Here is a 22,289-nt window from a genome sequence, read left to right as displayed (position 1 = left end):
TCTGCCAGTCTCCCAAGTGTCACCAGTTAATTGCTCTTAGATGGTAACCAGACTTTCTCCTACTCAGAGCACATTCCAAGCGGTTGTAAAACAATTAACCAAATGTTATAAAAAAGGAACTAATGATTTATCATAGGTGCTAGGACAGGAGATAAAATATTGACTGGGTTTATCTATACAAAGCTTCACTAATAACTTAGTTATGGTTTTAAACCTTCAGTGAACCTGTGGCGCTCAGACAGGTGATGGATGTTTAGCCAGATAATTACTCCTAATGGATATGCATGTAAACATTATCTGTTGTAAACTTTAATTTCAATTTATGATTTGATTTTCTGTGTGAACTTCTGATGAACTTTGTAATGTGATCACATATTCCGAAAGATGTATATAAGTACTGAGGACAAAGATGAGCGGGATCTATGGAGGAGACTTTTTTGCCTTTCCCCACTTAGACTAGAATTTTTTCCTTTTCCCCACTTAGAGAATTTTCCCTCCCCCCCCCCCGCCCCCACTTAGAATCTTTCTACTTTTCCCCTTAGATAGCTTTCATAGGAAACTTTTTACAACTTAGTAATAAACTCTATAATCACTTCTCTAAGTGACTTCTCTTCCTGCGACTTCTGACTAGCAGGCCGAAAGTTAGTTCCTGCTGAGATAGAACAAAGGCTGCATTGCTTAATCCTCTGTTAGGCTACAGGTGTTAATTGACTAAGCCTGCAGTCTTTTACCCTCAGAAAGAGCAAGAAAGTTTTTAGGACTTTTTAGAAGTTATCATCAGCATTTCAGTATAATTAGAGAGCTAGAAAGCCCTGAGACCCTCAGACTTTAAAGCCGTCACCAGAGTCCTACTCTGTGACTCCACCAATACCCAGTCCTGGGCCGGGAGGCTCCCAGCAAAAATTAAGTGTTTGTGATAATATACCAAATATACCAAAGTTTGCAGTAGTGATATTGCAGAATCCTAAGAACTCACAGATGGGCAACCCAAGACGTGTGGTATAGGCATAGGCCAGATGAAAGGACTTGAACTTTGTTAGAAGTGCCTGGCATTACCACATTCATTGCATTTGTAGGGTGTTCATCAGTTGGTATTGAAGAAGTATTAAAAAAGTATAGCAAAGTAAAAACAAAATTCAAGGCTTTTGGGCCCAGGCTTGGGAGTGTAGCCTTTGTGGCTTAGTGCTCCAGGTACTGGTCATAAAACAGATAGCGACATTCCTCCACCTACCCGCTTCCTGGGTTCAATTCAAAGAATGGCACCCTGACCATTACTGGAACCTGCAATGCAAATGTGCTACCTTTAGGGGCTCTTAGATTGTTAGGGGCTCTTAGAAACTGCCTTGAGAGATAACCTGACACTTGTGACTTTATACTTCCTTGTGACTCTTAACTGGTATTTTTGGTATTTTCCAACAACGCCCTCCCCACCTCCATGAATTGTGGTTTCTTCCTTTAAATATCCCCTTACTCAGCTACTCAGGGCGCCATGGTCCTCTACCCCTGCGTGGTGTATGACCATGGGCCCTAGAACGCTCTCGAATAAAAATCCTCTTGCAGTTGCAGCAAGATCGTTTCTTGTGGGTGATTTTGGGGTGTCGCCTCTCCTGAGTCAGAACGTGAGGGAGTCCTCACGTTGTGGGTCTTTCATTTGGTGCATTGGCCGGGAAACGCGACCACCCCTCACACCCGAGAACCGACTTGGAGGTATGGGGATCCCCTCTTGTGTGTGTGCCGGCCGGTGTCTCTGTTTTGAGTGTCTGTTTTCTGAAACGAACATTGGAACATGTGCTTGTTGTGTTGGGTTATTTATGTCTTGTCCTATGTTTCTGAAGCATGGCGAAGTCTGAGTTCGGATCCATCTGAGTTTATTAAATTTGTGTCTTGGTTTTCGGGTTGCGAGATCGTGGGTTCGAGTCCCACCTCGTGCCTTGGTTTTACACCTGGCAGAGTGAAATTTGTGTCTTGGTTTTCGAGTTGCGAGATCGTGGGTTCGAGTCCCACCTCGTGCCTTGGTTTTACACCTGGCAGAGTGAAATTTGTGTCTTGGTTTTCGGGTTGCGAGATCGTGGGTTCGAGTCCCACCTCGTGCCTTGGTTTTACACCTGGCAGAGTGAGGAACAAGTGTGCTTCTCTGGTTTTGGTCGTCTAGGTAGAAATGGATGCTGGTGTTTGTAGACGATGGGGTGATGGGGTCTGAAATGCGCGGTCGGTCTGTATTTGCAGCTGTCCTTTTGGGCCGTAAGGACCGGAGGACTGTGGTCGGCAGACGTGCTAGGAGGACCACAGGCTGTGGCCCTGGGGGACGCCCTGGGAGGTAAGGAGAGCCAGGGACGCCTGGCCGTCTCCGGATTGGTCAGAGGGACCGAGTTCTGTTGAAGCAGAAGCTTCCCCCTCCAAAATCGTCTAATTCTCTTGCCTGCTTGTAGAGGACAAGAAAGGGTCGAATGTGTCTGGATCTGTTGGTTTCTGTTTTATGTGTTTTTGTGTATGTGTTTAGAGCTATGTGAAAATCTAGAAAAGCAAAGGTAATTCTCATAGGTGCTTTATACCCTGACTAGAGATAGTTTACACCTGAGATGTGAGAGAATGGGTTTTGAGAAAAGCAGTACTCTCCGACTATCTGGGGATAATTTGGTAAAAAAATAAAATAAAATAAACAGTTTTAATTGGTCTTTGGAGCCCTGCACCTGTAGTTAGGAATCTAGTGTGGCTAGAGAAGCCCTGCTAGGAGCTGATTATAAACGCTGCTCTTATAGGGACCACCAGCCTCTCAAGTTCTTAAGTTCTATGGTAAGGGAACAAATGGCTGTTTTTCCTACAAAAATCTCTGTGCTTGTGATTATTGGATTCATCAGGTGACAAGGTGCTCCTCTCTTGAAATTACAGCTAGAAAAATTAAGAATTTTGTTTGGTTTAAATGAACAAATGTATGCGGCCATTTCATTTTTGTTTCTAAATAGTTTCAAAAGTATAAATATGTTTTTATATGTCTTGGTTATAGATTAGTGGCTCATAAGTTATTAGTTATGATTAAAAATTTGTAACATTGGTAACAAAAAGTTGACTTAAAACTGGTAACTCTGGGTTAGAGTAATTTAGAACTACAACATGCAGCATGAGACAATCCATGGGAACAGGTCTCTAAAGTGAGTAATATTCTATGTAATTCTTATCCTAGAAATCCGATTTATAAAAGATAAGATTTAGGGTAGTGTCTTTTTGAAATATTGGCAGCTACACCTTCTTGTGTTTGTGTGCAGGAACAGGCCACCAAAATTTGTAGCAAGTAATGTTTTTGGAGTTCATTTTTAAAGAAAAAACTAGATTGTTTTCACTGTTAAAATTGGGTTTTGCTACTCAAAATTGTGGTTGTACTCTTATGTTACAAGAGAAATTAAAGGTTTCTCCCAAATCGCAGCCACCAGCCAATTCGGCTCCTCCAAAATCTATGAAGCCTCCTGAGTGGCCTAGTCCACAACCTTCCCCTTATCCACAGCCTCAACCCCAGCTGCCGAGGGAACCCTAAACCCCTCGGGGTGTCGAGAGGCGGACCGCTGCGGGTACATGGAACTGCAGAGCACAGAGTCCGGGCGGACTCTGGTGGACCCGCCCAAACTTTAAACCCTTCAGTACTGGTCATTTTCCTCTGTTGGTATTTATAACTGAAAAACTAACCACCCCCTTTCTCAGGATCCCCAACGCCTCACAGGGTTGGTAGAGTTCCTTATGTTTTCTCATCAGCCTACTTGAAATGATTATCAACAGCTGTTGCAGATGCTCTTAACAACCGAAGAGCGAGAGAGAATTCTGTTAGAAGCTAGAAAAATGGCCCGGAAGCCAACAGCAGTTTACACAGCTACAAAATGAGATCAACATGGGATTCCTTTTGACTCGCCCCAGTTGCGAATGCAACATGGCTGAAGGTAAGGAGAGCTTGAAAATCTAACGCCAGGCTCTGGTCTCCAAGGTGCCTCAAGATGGGCCCACTAATTTGGCTAAGGTAAGAGGTAATGCAGGGGCCGATCGAACCTCCTTCAATGTTCCTTGAAAGACTTATGGAAGCCTTCAGGTAGTCCACTCCCTTTAATCTTACCTTGGAAGCCCAGAAGGCCTCAGTGGCCTGGCTGGCCTCCATAAGGCAGTTGGCCCCCGATATCAGAAAGAAGCTTCAGAGAAAAGAGGGAGACAGTTAGGCGATCTAGTGAAAGAGGCAGAGAAAGTGTGTGTGAGAGAGAGAGAGGCGGGAGGCAGAAGAAAGAGAAAACAGGAGGGATCGTAGACAAGAGAGAAATTTGACTAGAATCTTGGCCACAGTGATAGGAGAGAAAGAAAAAGACAGGATCTAGACAGGAAACCTGGGCAACTGAAGACCGAGCCTCAGCTAAAAAGACTCAGCTGTGTCAGACTGAAGTTACTTTCTTGAGATACACCCTTCGAGACGGGAAGTAGTGGCTAACTACGCCAAGGCAAGTAAGAAAATTCTTGGGTACTTGCTGGCTTCTACAGACTCTAGACACCTGGGTTGGCGACCTTAGCTTCCCATTGTACCTCCTAACCAAGGAAGGGGAAGTGTTTGTGTGGATCCCAGATCACCTGAAAGCCTTTAGAAAAATAAAACAGGCCCTACTGATGGCCAGCCTTTGTCTGACCTAACCAAGCCTTTCACTCTTTATGTGGAAGAGAGATCAGGGGTCACCAGAGGAGTCCTTTCTCAGACTTTGGGACTTTAAAAAAGGCCAGTGGCTTACCTAACCAAGAAGTTACACCCTGTTGCCAGCGGGTGGTTTTCTTGCCTGTAAGCTATTACTGCCATAATCTGCTTGTCAAGGATGCTGACAAGCTCACTCTGGGACAGCAACTAGCTGTAATGGCATCCCACGCTCTTGAAAGCATTATCTGAAAGCCCCCTGACTGATAGATGACTACCAACGCTCCTGTGACACATCAGAACTTTTTGTTGACTGAACGAGTGACCTTCGCTTCATTCCACCTGCTGTCCCACTGTGTGAGACTGCACCTACTCACCACTGCGCTGAAATGATCTGAAGGATCAGATCAGCCTTGGCCTGAGGGTTCGAGCTGGTACACTGATGACAGCAGCCTCAAGGTTAAAGGTAAGCAGAAGGCGGGGACAGCAGTATGGTGGTGGACAGAAAGCAAGTGATCTAGGCCAGCAGCCTCCCTGAAGGGACGTCGGCCCAGAAAGCTGAACTTGTGACTTTGAGACAAGGTCCATAAATGGCAAAAGAAAAGTCTACACTGACAGCAGGTATGCTTTTGCCACTGTACGGAGCAATATACAGACAAAGAGGGCTGTTGACATCTGCAGAAAAAGACCTAAGATGCTGTGGCTAAAGAAAATCAGATAGCAGATCTAACTACCAAACAGGTGACTCAAGGAGCAATGATCCTGGCAGTCAAGGAGCCTAAAGATTATTATGACATCAGAGAGACCAGCTTTAGATACACCCCTGAGCACTATCAAGTTTGGACAGTATTTGACCCACCTGGGGGCCAAGAAATTCAAAGGTGTGGTTAGGTCCTTTGACTACTATGTTACAGGACTCTCTGACTTGGCAGAAGAAATAGCCAAAAGCTGCAAGGCCTGTGCTATGACTAGGTAGAATTTACAGAAATTAAGCCAGCTAGATATTGCAACAAGTACTTGTTAGTGTTTATAGACACCGTTTCAAGATGGATAAAAGCCTTTCCTACCAGGACTGAAGATCCTAAAAGAAATCTTCCCAAGGTAATGGACCTGCCTTTGTTACCCAGGTAAATCAGGGACTGGCCAAGATATTAGAGATTAGTTAAAAGTTACATTGTGCATGCAGGCCCCAAAGCTCAGGACAGGTAGAGAGAATAAATAGAACCAAATTGACAGCGGAGACTGGCACTAATGATTGGATAGCTCTCCTACCCTTTGCTCTTCAGGGTTAAAAACACCCCTGGACAGTTTAGACTGACCCCCTTATGAATTACTCTACAGGGGGCCCCCTCCACTGGTAAAAATAGCCTCTGTACATAGTGCTGACATGCTGCTTTCCCAGCCTTTGTTCTCTAGGCTCAAGGTGCTCCAGTGAGTGAGACAGCGAGCAAAAAGCAGCTCCAGAAGGCCTGCTCCAGAAGACCTGCTAGACATCTCCACGCAGAAAACCTTGAGCCTCGGATGGAAAGGCCCTTATCTTGTACTCTTGACCACCCTACTTTCTACCTTTATGGGACCCCTTTTGATTTTGCTTCTGCTTTTCATTATAGGTCCATGTGTGTTAAATAGGCAAGTCACCTTTATTAAAACAAGAATTAATGCAGTGTGGCTTTTAGTTTTGAGATAACAGTACCATGCCCTAAAGGATCAACTATGTCAGGGAGAAGATAGTGTCTAGTTCTAAGATTAGAACTATTAACTAGAAGAAGTGGGGAATGAAGAAGTATTAAAAAAGTATAGCAAAGTAAAAACAAAATTCAAGGCTTTTGGGCCCAGGCTTGGGAGTGTAGCCTTTGTGGCTTAGTGCTCCAGGTACTGGTCATAAAACAGATAGCGACATTCCTCCACCTACCCGCTTCCTGGGTTCAATTCAAAGAATGGCACCCTGACCATTACTGGAACCTGCAATGCAAATGTGCTACCTTTAGGGGCTCTTAGATTGTTAGGGGCTCTTAGAAACTGCCTTGAGAGATAACCTGACACTTGTGACTTTATACTTCCTTGTGACTCTTAACTGGTATTTTTGGTATTTTCCAACAACGCCCTCCCCACCTCCATGAATTGTGGTTTCTTCCTTTAAATATCCCCTTACTCAGCTACTCAGGGCGCCATGGTCCTCTACCCCTGCGTGGTGTATGACCATGGGCCCTAGAACGCTCTCGAATAAAAATCCTCTTGCAGTTGCAGCAAGATCGTTTCTTGTGGGTGATTTTGGGGTGTCGCCTCTCCTGAGTCAGAACGTGAGGGAGTCCTCACGTTGTGGGTCTTTCAGTATCATGACTGAAGATTGACAATTTGGCAAGCTGTGTATCAAGATAATGCACCTAAAGAGAGATTCTGCTTTGAAATTTACACGAACTAGGAAGGCTTTATCTGAAAACATAGAATGTTCTTTTTATATCCTATCAACTCACATCCGCCCAGAATAAGCTCTGTATTCTCCATTCCTGGGACACTTTCAGAGTACAGTACACCAGGCTATTTCCTTACCGTTCCTCTCCTTCCTACAACAATCATAGTCATCCACTAGGAAAAACGCCATAAACTAAAGGTTGCACTTAGTTGACCATGTGTAGTTTCTCATATCGAAAAAGGACTGAATGTGTCTCAACAACTTCCCACATGCAACTCATTCATAAGGCTTCTCACTCACCATGTGAATTCTGCAATGTTCACTAAGGAGAGTGAAGGAAAATGAGATTTTGTAACTTGTGATTCATGTAAAGGAGTTATTTATGAGCCCGCTGCCTGAGGCCAAGAACAAAGCAGAACAGGCCCAGGCATGCCAGGGCAGGGCTGTTGTTAAGACATTCCTAAGAACAGCTTGACCATAAAGATAAAAAGGAATGCAAGGACACAAGCAGGGCTATCTTGTCTGAGTCAACAGCATCTGGCCGGAACCTCCCCTCTGTCTATTGCCCCTTGAGGCAGGATAAAGTCATACATCAACTGGTTGCTATGGGAACAAAGATAAGTACTCGGCCCACAGGAACAAAGTCCTGATGCCCTTTGCTGACATGTCATCTTTTTGTTAATGTTTGAATGAGCCAATCCCATACCTTTGTCGAAATTCCTCGCACCCCTAACCCTTTTTTTCTTTAAAAACCCCTAGCTTTTGAGCCTCCTGCCTCCTGTGTGAGGTACGTGTCAGCCCAGAGCTCTGCCAATAAAGCCTCGTGTGTATTGCATCAAGAAGGATTCTTCAGCCGGGCGTGGTGGTGCACGCCTTTAATCCCAGCACTCGGGAGGCAGAGGCAGGTGGATTTCTGAGTTCGAGGCCAGCCTGGTCTACAAAGTGAGTGCCAGGACAGCCAGGGCTACACAGAGAAACCCTGCATCGAAAAACCAAAAAAAAAAAAAAAAAAAGAAGGATTCTTGTGTGTTCATGGGTGCACCCTATCCCTGGGCTAGAGTGGGGGTCCCCATATCGAGGGTCCTACAAGAGCATATTATTGGAAGGTTTTCTCAGGTTCTCTACAGTTACAGAGCTTCCCACCAGTGTGAGTCCTATGGTGTTCAGTAAGAGATGAGCTATGAGCAAAAGGATTTCCACATTCCTTACATTAATAAGGCTTTTCTCCAGTATGAATTCTCATAAGCTGAGTGAGACTTGTATTCTGGATAAACTCTTAACACCTGCATTGCATTTATACAGTTTTTCTCCAGTATGATGTCTCTGATGCCGATCAAGGCAAATGGTCTGAATGAAGGTTTTACCACATTCATTACATGTGTAGGGTCTCACTCCTGTGTGAATTCTCTGATGTTTACTGAGTAAGGTACTTTCATTAAGGGTTTTGTCACATTCCCGACATTTATATGACTCTTCTCAAGTATGAATTCATCATTGATCTTTAATAATAAGTGGGTTCTGACAAAAGTCTTTGCCACAGTCCTTGCATTGATAGAATTTCTCTCCTGTATAAAGTCTCTGATGTTTTAAGAAATTTGTCTTTGCTTGGAAGGACTTTTCACAGTTATGAGTTTTATCTCCAGTATGAAATCTCTTGTATGAGATTTGACTGTTTATGAAAAATATGAATTCTCATACTCTCTGTGAGTTCTCCTTCATGTCTTCATATGCCTACTTATTTTCAAATGTAAAATCTTGATTTCAATCAATTTTCATGTCATTTCTTCCCGGTTATTTCTGGTGAGTCAATCTGAGAAATGCCTCCTCTGGATCAGCATGTTTCTTCCAAACTGAAATGGAAGTAATCAGTGAATAGCTGGTGGGCAGGGCAAAGGAGTGGCCTGGAAGCTACGGGAGACACTGTCGTGGGGCTGTGTCTGAGACAGAGATCTTCAAGCTTACTATTCATTAGTGAGCAACCTCCACTGAATGGGCAGCAGTGGGTTAGGGATCCTCAGGGAGTACGAGAATCATGGTTAATGGAGATAAACAGAAAACTACCACTGAAAGACCCACAACGTGAGGACTCCCTCACGTTCTGACTCAGGAGAGGCGACACCCCAAAATCACCCACAAGAAACGATCTTGCTGCAACTGCAAGAGGATTTTTATTCGAGAGCGTTCTCGGGCCCATGGTCATACACCACGCAGGGGTAGAGGACCATGGCGCCCCGAGTAGCTGAGTAAGGGGGTATTTAAAGGAAGAAACCACAATTCATGGAGGTGGGGAGGGTGTTGTTGGAAAATACCAAAAATACCAGTTAAGAGTCACAAGGAAGTATAAAGTCACAAGTGTCAGGTTATCTCTCAAGACAGTTTCTAAGAGCCCCTAACAATCTAAGAGCCCCTAAAGATAGCACATTTGCATTGCAGGTTCCAGTAATGGTCAGGGTGTCATTCTTTGAATTGAACCCAGGAAGCAGGTGGGTGGAGGAAGGAATGTCGCTATCTGTTTTATGACCAGTACCTGGAGCACTAAGCCACAAAGGCTACACTCCCAAGCCTGGGCCCAAAAGCCTTGAATTTTGTTTTTACTTTGCTATACTTTTTTAATACTTCTTCATTCCCCACTTCTTCTAGTTAATAGTTCTAATCTTAGAACTAGACACTATCTTCTCCCTGACATAGTTGATCCTTTAGGGCATGGTACTGTTATCTCAAAACTAAAAGCCACACTGCATTAATTCTTGTTTTAATAAAGGTGACTTGTCTATTTAACACACATGGACCTATAATTAAAAGCAGAAGAAAAATCAAAAGGGGTCTCATAAAGGTAGATAGTAGGGTGGTCAAGAGTACAAGATAAGGGCCTTTCCACCCGAGTCTCGAGGTTTTCTGCGTGGAGATGTCTAGCAGGTCTTCTGGAGCAGGCCTTCTGGAGCTGCTTTTTCACTCGCTGTCTCACTCACTGGAGCACCTTGAGCCTAGAGAACAAAGGCTGGGAAAGCAGCATGTCAGCACTATGTACAGAGGCTATTTTTACCAGTGGAGGGGGCCCCCTATAGAGTAATTCATAAGGGGGTCAGTCTAAACTGTCCAGGGGTGTTTCTAACTCTGAAGAGCAAAGGGTAGGAGAGCTATCCAATCATTAGCGCCAGTCTCCGCTGTCAATTTGGTAAGGGTCTCTTAATGGTTCTATTTATTCTCTCTACCTGTCCTGAGCTTTGGGGCCTGCATGCACAATGTAACTTCTAACCGATCTCTAATATCTTGGCCAGTGCCTGATTTACCTGGGCAACAAAGGCAGGTCCATTACCTTGGGAAGATTTCTTTTAGGATCTTCAGTCCTGGTAGGAAAAGCTTTTATCCATCTTGAAACGGTATCTATAAACACTAATAAGTACTTGTTGCAATATCTAGCTGGCTTAATTTCTGTAAATTCTACCTCGTCATAGCACAGGCCTTGCAGCTTTTGGCTATTTCTTCTGTCAAGTCAGAGAGTCCTGTAACATAGCAGTCAAAGGACCTAACCACACCTTTGAATTTCTTGGCCCCCAGGCGAGTCAAATACTGTCCAAACTTGATAGTGCTCAGGGGTGTATCTAAAGCTGGTCTCTCTGATGTCATAATAATCTTTAGGCTCCTTGACTGCCAGGATCATTGCTCCTTGAGTCACCTGTTTGGCAGTTAGATCTGCTATCTGATTTTCTTTAGCCACAGCATCTTAGGTCTTTCTGCAGATGTCAACAGCCCTCTTTGTCTGTATATTGCTCCGTACAGTGGCAAAAGCATACCTGCTGTCAGTGTAGACTTTTCTTTTGCCATTTATGGACCTTGTCTCAAAGTCACAAGTTCAGCTTTCTGGGCCGACGTCCCTTCAGGGAGGCTGCTGGCCTAGATCACTTGCTTTCTGTCCACCACCATACTGCTGTCCCCACCTTCTGCTTACCTTTAACCTCGAAGCTACTGTCATCAGTGTACCAGCTCGAACCCTCAGGCCAAGGCTGATCTGATCCTTCAGATCATTTCAAGTACCAGTTTCTCAGCACAGTGATGAGTAGGTGCAGTCTCACGCAGTGGGACAGCAGGTGGAATGAAGCGAAGGTCACTCGTTCAGTCAACAAAAAGTTCTGATGTGTCACAGGAGTATCTATCAGTCAGGGGGCTTTTGGATAATGCTTTCAAGAGCGTGGGATGCCATTACAGCTAGTTACTGTCCCAGAGTGAGCTTATCAGCATCCTTGACAAGCAGATTATGGCAGTAATAGCTTACAGGCAAGAAAATCACCCGCTGGCAACAGGGTGTAACTTCTTGGTTAGGTAAGCCACTGGCCTTTTTCAAAGTCCCAAAGTCTGAGCAAGAACTCCTCTGGCGACCCCTGATCTCTCTTCCACATAAAGAGTGAAAGGCTTGGTTAGGTCAGGCAAAGGCTGGCCATCAAGAGGGCCTTTTTAATTTTTTTTAAAGGCTTTCTGGCAATTCGGGATCCACAAAACACCTCCCCTTTCTTGGTTAGGAGGTACAACAAGGCAGCTAAGGTCGCCAACCCAGGTGTCTAGAGTCTGTAGAAGCCAGCAGTACCCAAGAATTTTCTTACTTGCCTTGTTGTAGTTAGCCACTACTTCCCGTCTTGAAGGGTGTCTCTCAAATAAGTAACTTCAGTTTGACACAGCTGAGCCTTTTTAGCTGAGGCTCGGTCTTCAGTTGCCCAGGTTTCCTGTCTAGATTCTGTCTTTTTCTTTCTTTCCTATCACTGTGGCCAAGATTCTAGTCAAATTTCTCTCTTGTCTACGATCCCTCCTGTTTTTTCTTTCTTCTGCCTCCCGCCTCTCTCTCTCTCACACACACACTTTTTCTGCCTCTTTTACTAGATCGCCTAACTGTCTCCCTCTTTTCTCTGAAGCTTCTTTCTGATATCGGGGGCCAACTGCCTTATGAAGGCCAACCAGGCCACTGAGGCCTTCTGGGCTTCTGAGGTAAGATTAAAGGGAGTGAACTGCCTGAAGGCTTCCATAAGTCTTTCAAGGAACATTGAGGGAGGTTCGATCGGCCCCTGCATTACCTCTTACCTTAGCCAAATTAGTGGGCCCATCTTGAGGCACCTTGGAGACCAGAGCCTGGCGTTAGATTTTCAAGCTCTCCTTACCTTCAGCCATGTCCCAGTCGCAACTGGGGCGAGTCAAAAGGAATCCCATGTTGATCTCATTTTGTAGCTGTGTAGACCTCCGTTGGCTTCCGGGCCATTTTTCTAGCTTCTAACAGAATTCTCTCTCGCTCTTCGGTTGTTAAGAGCATCTGCAACAGCTGTTGATAATCATCTCAAGTAGGCTGATGAGAAAACATAAGGAACTCTACCAACCCTGTGAGGCTTTGGGGATCCTGAGAAAGGGGGTGGTTAGTTTTCCAGTTATAAATACCAACAGAGGAAAATGACCAGTACTGAAGGGTTTAAAGTTTGGGCGGGTCCACCAGAGTCCGCCCGGACTCTGTGCTCTGCAGTTCCATGTACCCGCAGCGGTCCGCCTCTCGACACCCCGAGGGGTTTAGGGTTCCCTCGGCAGCTGGGGTTGAGGCTGTGGATAAGGGGAAGGTTGTGGACTAGGCCACTCAGGAGGCTTCATAGGGAGCCGAATTGGCTGGTGGCTGCGATTTGGGAGAAACCTTTAATTTCTCTTGTAACATAAGAGTACAACCACAATTTTGAGAAACAAAACCCAATTTTAACAGTGAAAACAATCTAGTTTTTTTTTTTAAAATGAACTCTAAAAACATTACTTGCTATAAATTTTGGTGGCCTGTTCCTGCACACAAACACAAGAAGGTGTAGCTGCCAATATTTTAAAAAGACACTACCCTAAATCTTATCTTTTATAAATCGGATTTCTAGGATAAGAATTACATAGAATATTACTCAATTTAGGCGTATCTTTAGAGACCTGTTCCCATGGGTTGTCTCATGCTGCATGTTGTAGTTCTAAATTACTCTAACCCAGAGTTACCAGTTTTAAGTCAACTTTTTGTTACCAATGTTACAAATGTTTAATCATAACTAATAACTTGTGAGCCACTAATCTATAACCAAGACATATAAAACATATTTATACTTTTGAAACTATTTAGAAACAAAAATGAAATGGCTGCATACATTTGCTCATTTAATACCAAACAAAATTCTTAATTTTTCTAGCTGTAATTTCAAGACAGGAGCACCTTGTCACCTGATGAATCTAATTATCACAAGCACAGAGATTTTTGTAGAACTTGAGAAGCTGCTGGTCCCTATAAGAGCAGCATTTATAATCAGCTCCTAGCAGGACTTCTCTAGCCACACTAGATTCCTAACTACAGGTGCAGGGCTCCAAAGACCAATTAAAACTGTTTATTTTATTTTATTTTTTACCAAATTATCCCCAGATAGTCGGAGAGTACTGCTTTTCTCAAAACCCATTCTCTCACATCTCAGGTGTAAACTATCTCTAGTCAGGGTATAAAGCACCTATGAGAATTACCTTTGTTTTTCTAGATTTTTACATAGCTCTAAACACATACACAAAAACACATAAAACAGAAACCAACAGATCTAGACACATTCGACCCTTTTTTTTGTCCTCCACAAGCAGGCAAAAGAATTAGACGATTTTGGAGGGGGAAGCTTCCGCTTCAACAGAACTCGGTCCCTCTGACCGATCCGGAGACGGCCAGGCGTCCCTGGCTCTCCTTACCTCCCAGGGCGTCCCCCAGGGCCACAGCCTGTGGTCCTCCTAGCACGTCTGCCGACCACAGTCCTCCGGTCCTTACGGCCCAAAAGGACAGCTGCAAATACCGACCGCGCACGCATTTCAGACCCCATCACCCCATCGTCTACAAACACCAGCATCCATTTCTACCTAGACGACCAAAACCAGAGAAGCACACTTGTTCCTCACTCTGCCAGGTGTAAAACCAAGGCACGAGGTGGGACTCGAACCCACGATCTCGCAACCCGAAAACCAAGACACAAATTTCACTCTGCCAGGTGTAAAACCAAGGCACGAGGTGGGACTCGAACCCACGATCTCGCAACTCGAAAACCAAGACACAAATTTCACTCTGCCAGGTGTAAAACCAAGGCACGAGGTGGGACTCGAACCCACGATCTCGCAACCCGAAAACCAAGACACAAATTTCACTCTGCCAGGTGTAAAACCAAGGCACGAGGTGGGACTCGAACCCACGATCTCGCAACCCGAAAACCAAGACACAAATTTCACTCTGCCAGGTGTAAAACCAAGGCACGAGGTGGGACTCGAACCCACGATCTCGCAACCCGAAAACCAAGACACAAATTTCACTCTGCCAGGTGTAAAACCAAGGCACGAGGTGGGACTCGAACCCACGATCTCGCAACCCGAAAACCAAGACACAAATTTAATAAACTCAGATGGATCCGAACTCAGACTTCGCCATGCTTCAGAAACATAGGACAAGACACAAACAACCCAACACAACAAGCACATGTTCCAATGTTCGTTTCAGAAAACAGACACTCAAAACAGAGACACCGGCCGGCACACACACAAGAGGGGGATCCCCGTACCTCCAAGTCGGTTCTCGGGTGTGAGGGGTGGTCGCGTTTCCCGGCCAATGCACCAAATGAAAGACCCACAACGTGAGGACTCCCTCACGTTCTGACTCAGGAGAGGCGACACCCCAAAATCACCCACAAGAAACGATCTTGCTGCAACTGCAAGAGGATTTTTATTCGAGAGCGTTCTCGGGCCCATGGTCATACACCACGCAGGGGTAGAGGACCATGGCGCCCCGAGTAGCTGAGTAAGGGGGTATTTAAAGGAAGAAACCACAATTCATGGAGGTGGGGAGGGTGTTGTTGGAAAATACCAAAAATACCAGTTAAGAGTCACAAGGAAGTATAAAGTCACAAGTGTCAGGTTATCTCTCAAGACAGTTTCTAAGAGCCCCTAACAATCTAAGAGCCCCTAAAGATAGCACATTTGCATTGCAGGTTCCAGTAATGGTCAGGGTGTCATTCTTTGAATTGAACCCAGGAAGCAGGTGGGTGGAGGAAGGAATGTCGCTATCTGTTTTATGACCAGTACCTGGAGCACTAAGCCACAAAGGCTACACTCCCAAGCCTGGGCCCAAAAGCCTCGAATTTTGTTTTTACTTTGCTATACTTTTTTAATACTTCTTCACCACAAGCTAAAATTGATGTAAAAAAGGTCATGTGGGTGGTTTGAATTCAAAAAAATGAATAGTAAAAATAAGATGGAATGGAAAATTCCCCAGATGAGAAAGAAAAATGAACTTGAGGTGAGAGTGGCCACAGAGATGCTCTACCAGGTCCATCTTTGATATCCCAAAAGACTATGATTATTCCCCAAGCTTCACTGAGTTCCTTTAAAATTTTCGCATAGCATTTTTTTTGGGGGGGGGTATTCGAAACAGGGTTTCTCTGTATAGCCCTGGCTGTCCTGGGACTCACTTTGTAGACCAGGCTGGCCTCAAACTCAGAAATCCACCTGCCTCTGCCTCCCAAGTGCTGGGATTAAAAGCGTGCACCACCATGCCCGGCTTCCCATAGCATTCTTGTTAACTTTTCTTTTTTTTTTTTAACAGACTGCTAACTCACCTGGACAAGATTTCTCTTCCACCTTAGTTTCTTGCATCTGCAGCATCACAAATTTCTTTGTTTTGATTAGAAAAAATGTCAAGTTTGGAAACCAGAGAGCCCTGCTTATAAGAGAGAAAAAAGTGGAAAACAGAATCAGAAAAATAAGTAAGTGCTGCTGCCTGTGAAAACTATATAACAACTCTTACAATCCCTCTCAAGACAACAGTGAAAATCTGTAGCCTTCTGAGTTCATAAATTACACTTTCCAGCTGTCTATAAGAGTAGTAGGGTCAGATAAATATTATGCTCAACAGTCATATAAATACTGCAAGTCAGAGCAGTATCTTTTGCTATATCCTGATAAAGATTAAGGTAACTGGAATGTTAAAATCAATGAGTGTGCACCATGCAATAATGTTCAAAACAATGTCAGTTAATATAATCAAAACCCTCACAAGACAACAGTCTCATGCACTTTCTTATTCACCCACATTTACAATCTACCAAAGATCCTGGACAGTGACTAGGGAATTCCACTTGATACAGTACAAATTCAATGTTATCATAGTTTTTCTATAGGCCCATCTTAACACAACATAGGCTGCTGTTTAAAATTTAAAACCAGTGAAATAATGTTTAAATTGTTGTTCTAAATGGTGGTGGTGCTTGTCTTTAATCTCAGCACTTGGCAAGCAAAGACAGGTGGATCTCTGAGTTTGAGGACAGCCTTGATCTACAGAGCAAGTTCCAGGATGGCCAGGGCTACAAAAAGAAGCCCTGTTTCATAAAAACAAAAATGTACTAAGTAGAATAAAATAGTCATTGTCATCATCATGTGTGTCTGCATCAATACCACAGCATATGGAGAAGTCGAAGGACAACTACCTGATGTTGATCCTCCCCTCCCGCCATCGTGAAGGTACCAGTGATCAAACACAAATGCCTTAATCCCACTGCCAACTTACAAAAAGTTGCAAAGCTAGTGCAAAATATTTTTGTATATAATGCTGATCAAAATATTAATCAAAAATATCTGCTTAACCATAAAGTGAGATGCAGACATGGCAACACTATTGTGAGGGAAGGATGAGACAAAGGTAATTTATCAAAGTCAAGTGCTTTACTGCCTGAAGAACATGATGAGCCTACCACAGTACATGGTCAAACCTCTCAACCATGAGCTGTGTCTCATTGAGATTTTTAAGATTAAGAGTCTACCAGGGTCCTACAGGTCCTCTCTCACAAGATCTAAAAAATAAAAAATAAATAAAGGATATGCTATATGATCTTATAAAGGCTTATACAGCAGACTAAGCTTTGAATTCAACCAATAGTAGATAATAGGAGAATCAGATAATATTCTGTGGGGATTAGTGTTGTAGGATAGTTGATCACAATGTGAAGTCAAAGACTATAAACTGGAAAAACCTGTCTCTAGTTGTGGTGGGTCTCAGTCCTAGCACACACCTTTAATCCTAGTGCTTTCTGTTTATTGTAAACAAAATGGAGTAAAATCAACCATAACCCAAGAGGCAGAGCAAGCAACCAATTGACAGGGAGTGAAGATAGGAAAATACCATAGCGAATGAGAGGAAGTCAGGAGGATGGATAAAGTGATGCACAGGATGTAGAAATGAAAAACATTCAGTTTGAGAGGCATTTTAAGACATAGAGAAGGGTTTTCGGTTTGTTTGTTTTGGTTTTGGTTCGTTTTGGTTTATTCCTTCTGTGACATGGGTTGAGGAGGAAGCTCAACTGGGTGCTTTCTCAGCCTCTCTGAGCTAACAGGCTATCACCACAGCATCCGGCTCCTAAGTCTTCATTTTGTAAGTCAAATGATTTTGTTTTTTTTTTTTTTTAAACAAAACAAAACAACAAAGCAGGGTTTTTTTTTTTTTTTGCATGTTACAACATAAAGCATGTTACAAGTATACCACACAATCCTACAGGACAAGCAGGTAGAGAAAGATCTAATAGTACTTTGAAAGGTATGCTTAATAAACTGAAAGGGGTAAGAAGGACTCCCAGAGATAGATTATATAGAGCAGTTTTAACTTTTAAGTCCTGCACTTTCCTATTACACAGAGACTGGAAAACAAATGATACAGCTAGCTTTCCCAGGACTTGGCCATTATCACGGTTTTCTTAGGGCCCCCAAGATGCCATTGCCCCCAGAAAGCAGAAAGCAATTCTAAGAACAAAGACGCCTCCTCACTTCCAAGAACTGGGATGGGTAATTTTTTGGTCATACAATGGGTAATGGATTGTGTGAGGGGGTGGTGATAAGTTGATTATGGTCTTGGTCAGGAAAACAAAGTAAAGAAGTTTAGATTCGGGGATCCTTTTTCTCTTCTAACTAGTGTTGGGGGAAAATGGGGAGAGGGGATGAAAAGGAAAAAAAGGTGGATATAGGAATAATAAGTTAAAAGGGCAGATTTTTGTATCTATTTTTAAAGAGCAGTAACAAGCCAAATTATTTTGATATAGATTGTTGTATATTAATAGAAATTTAAGTTTATACTTTGCTACAATATACTGCATATATGTTTCAACTCATTTTTAAATGTAATATAAAGTTCTAGTTCTTGAAAGCTATTATAAACTGTTTAGGATAATTTAGAAATGCAAATTAGTGGTCAGTCAATCAAACTTGTAGTCTTGTTAAGTACTAGTAAAATTTACAAAAATAAGCTTTATTTAGCTCTCTATAGATGTTTTAAATTTAATCAGATAGTAAGTAGCTAGAAACAAGCAACATTCGCCTATTCATATAGACCTTAGGTAGACCTTAGATAGACCTTACATAGACAGATGGAAACAAGCAACATTCGCCTATTCATACAGACTTTAGGTAGACAGATGGAAACAAGCAACATTTGCCTATTCATATAGACCTTAGGTAGATAGATGGTCTTTAAATACTTCAGAGATCTACAGAATATGGCATTTAAATGTTTTAATATAAGGGGTGTGTGTGTGTGTGTGTGTGTGTGTGTGTGTGTGTGTGTGACTGTGAGATATATCAGCTCCTGGAATCACCCCCACTCAACTTTAAAGAAGATGATGGGCATCAAAGAACATCCATATGGAGTTTGATTAAAATGTGGCAAGCTAGCCACTGGGCAAAAAACCTGCCCTTGCCTCAACTGCTGACAGCATGCTGTCCAAACCATGGCCAAGTAGGACATAAAGGAAGTCAAACGCCGAACTTGGCCAAGACAAGACAGGCAAGTTCTTCAATATTCCTGCTTCACAGATAAATTTGTCAGATATTCTGGGCTAGTAGGCTGAAGATGCTCCACAGTTACAGAGGAACCTTGGGTGACTGTTCAGGCAGCCAGCAGATTCTGTCATTTCTATAGTTTTGGAAGCTGCTTGCTTTGAATTTCCTGTTTGCTCAAGTAATATTTATCCTTCTCAGGAAAGCAGTTTAAGGTATAGTTGGGAATCAGAGAGGATTCGTTTCCTCAAGGAATCTTAATATAAGTTTTAAATTACATTTTTTTATTTTGTGGGAGGGCTATTACTGGGGAAACTGAGGTTCCCTTTTGGGAGTTTTAGTCAAATTAATAAAAGAATTTGGAACCAGACTCAGAAGGAAATTTGAGAACAATGTCATGAGAGCATAGAGGAAAACAAAAACAATGGACCAGTAAGCTATAAATCTCAACAGCTGCTAGGAGAAAGTAAATGAACAAGAGGAAGAAAGAAAGCCATGTTGTTTGGAATGGAGGTCAACAGGCAGCCAGGCGGCAAAAGAAAACTGACATTTCCAAGAAACAGTGAAAAAGTCCATCCCACAGGGAGCATGTGCTCAGGGCCTGGCTAACATCCGAAAGGAAAATAGATAAAAAGAAAAAAGGAAGCCTGGCATAGTGGGGCACACTTTTAAGGCGCACCTGTAATCCCATTACTCCGAAAGCAGAAGCAGGCAGATTTCAGTGAGTTCAAGGCCAGAGATAAGGCTCTGTTGCACAGAGAAACCCTTTTTCAAAGAGAAGAAAAAATGGGAGAGAGGGAGGGAGGAGAGCTGGAGGATGGCTTAGCAGTTAAGAACACTGGTTGCTCTTCCAGAAGCCCTGGGTTCAATTCCCCACACTCAATATAGGAGCTCACAACTGTCTGTGGCTCCAGTTCCAGGGGATCTGACACATTCACAGACACACACACAGGCAAAACAGCAATGCACATAAATAAACCTTTAAAAATACAAACTGGAAAAAATACATTTTTCCAATGGTCATATTTGGCATACAAGATCTAAAAAATAGGCAGATGTTTTTTAGATCTTTTGAAGCAAAGGAGAAATTAAGATTACCAACAGTATATAAACATTTTGCTTACAATTGAGAGGGCAGTTTTTTAATCTGATTATAACTGGTAAGCCTGTGAATACCTATCTAGTGTGTCAGTAACTCATGCAAAGGCCTGTAAAGCTGGACTAACTGCATAGCCCTTTTAAAGTTTAGGGTTTGTTATCAGTTTCCAACGTGCTCCTGCTTTCTTGCTAGGTGTTTAAGACCATGTAGGTGGTCAGAATTAGCCATTTGTTGTTTTTAAGGCCAGTTTGAAATACAGTCCTCTGATTCCCATAGACGGGAAAGACACTGGGTTCCTTTAGCATTTTACCAGCTGTGCCATCTGTTGGGCTGAGTTATGGTCTTTGCCGACCATGTGGGATCACTGGGAAGCACTGAGGGCATTTCCTTCTGCCCTTTCTCCTTTGCAGTAGGTGCACTTGTTAGACTCCAACTGCTGGTACTAGGTTCTCATGCCTTCTCTGACCAAGAGGACAGATAACTTATCATAGCTGTAGGGACTTTTGTGTCTATAGTCCCTGGGACTGAGCTGACCTGGGGGGTAGTGGCCAAATACTGGTTCTCTGACCATTTGTCCACATCAGCATAGACTCCCAAGTGTGGTTATCAAATTAACACCCAGAAGGTCAGTGTTAACTGTACTGAACAAACTGTGCATTAAAATGTAACTACGGTATAGCACTTGGATAAGGCTTGACACAGATTTTTAAGTAAACCTTAGTCAGGTTTCTTGTGTGTTTTGTTTTTGTTTTTTCAAGACAGGGGTCCATGTAGCTCTGGCTGTCTTGAGACTCTGTAGACCAAGCTGGCCTCAATCCACCTGGCTCTGCCCCACCAGTGCTGGCATCAATGCTGTGTGCCACCACATCCAGCTAAGTCAGGTTTCTTTTTTTTTTTTTTTTTTTTTTTTTTTTAAGATTTATTTATTTATTATATGTAAGTACACTGTAGCTGTCTTCAGACACTCCAGAAGAGGGCGCCAGATCTCGTTACGGATGGTTGTGAGCCACCATGTGGTTGCTGGGATTTGAACTCTGGACCTTCGGAAGAGCAGTCGGGTGCTCTTACCCACTGAGCCATCTCACCAGCCCTAAGTCAGGTTTCTTAATCATAAGTCTGACACTTAGCAGAAACTATAAACAATTACTTTGATTAAAATGGTAATATCTATTAGAGACCTAAGGGATGCTGAAAGCAGAGGACTAAGTAGATTTTAGGAATAGTAGAGCCTAGATTTCTCATGTTTACCTCATGAGAACAATTGTCTGTGTCTTGAGAAATAGGTTTTTATTTATTTATTTTTTCCAAGCAACAGGAATATTCTTAGACCAGTTACGGAATCAGAGCAGAGACAAAGACTAGCCAAACATCTTAGTAGTAGATAAAATGGCACCATTTGGCAAGGGGGGACAATCTAAAGAAGCAAGATCGAAAGGTCAGACTCTGAGAGACATAAAATTGCCTCCACTTTAAAAAAAAAAAAATGTCACGACCACCAGCTGCTTTTCCAGGGGACCGGAGTTCAATTCCTGGCACTACATGGTGGTTTTAAGAAAATCAGATACCTAGTATGGCCTCCCATTGAGCAAAGCTTGCTGCAATGTGCAGTCCTTGGAACCTTCATAACTTCTGAGTTTCCCAAAGGAGTTACAATCACAGGAAGCTTAGGGAAGGCAGAACTAGGGACTTGTGGAGAAATGATAGATGTGGGATGGACAAATCACCAAGGAACAAATGCCCAAGGACACCTTTTCCCAAAGCAGAAGGAATTAACTCGGGAGTAAAATGGTGTGCTGCCAAAATATCTGTGTATGACTTCATGCTTTGCAATGTTTCACTCCACAACTAGTATCCTCATTTGAGAGTGGGATGATTTTTCTGGCTCTATTTTGTGTACAATTAAGTGTGTGTGTAGGGGCCAGAGGTCAACTTTAATAAGAGATTCCATTGATTGATCTCTACCTCTGGAGACAGGGCCTCACACCGAACTAGCTCATTGATTAGTCTGGCTGGCTAAAGATCTTCAGTGATCCACCCATCTCTCCTACCATATTCTCCACTCCCTCCTACCTCTTTGTTGGGGTTACAGATGTGCATCACCATGTCTACCTTTTTGTTTTAAGATTTTCTAGTTTTATTCTGTTTGGTCTGCATGTATGAATGAGTACCATGTCTATGCCCAGAGCATGCGGAAGAAAGAAGAGGATGTCAGATCTGCTGAAACTGGAGTGAAAGTGGCTGAACCAAATGTGGGTGCTGGGAGCTAAACCTGGGTCCTCCACAACCTCGCTGTG

Source organism: Mus caroli, unplaced genomic scaffold, assembly GCF_978045245.1.
Source record: "Mus caroli unplaced genomic scaffold, Mus_caroli_1 scaffold_11, whole genome shotgun sequence".
Lineage (NCBI taxonomy): Eukaryota > Metazoa > Chordata > Mammalia > Rodentia > Muridae > Mus > Mus caroli.
The sequence above is the reverse complement of the archived record's forward strand: the minus strand, read 5'-3'. Positions refer to the sequence as shown.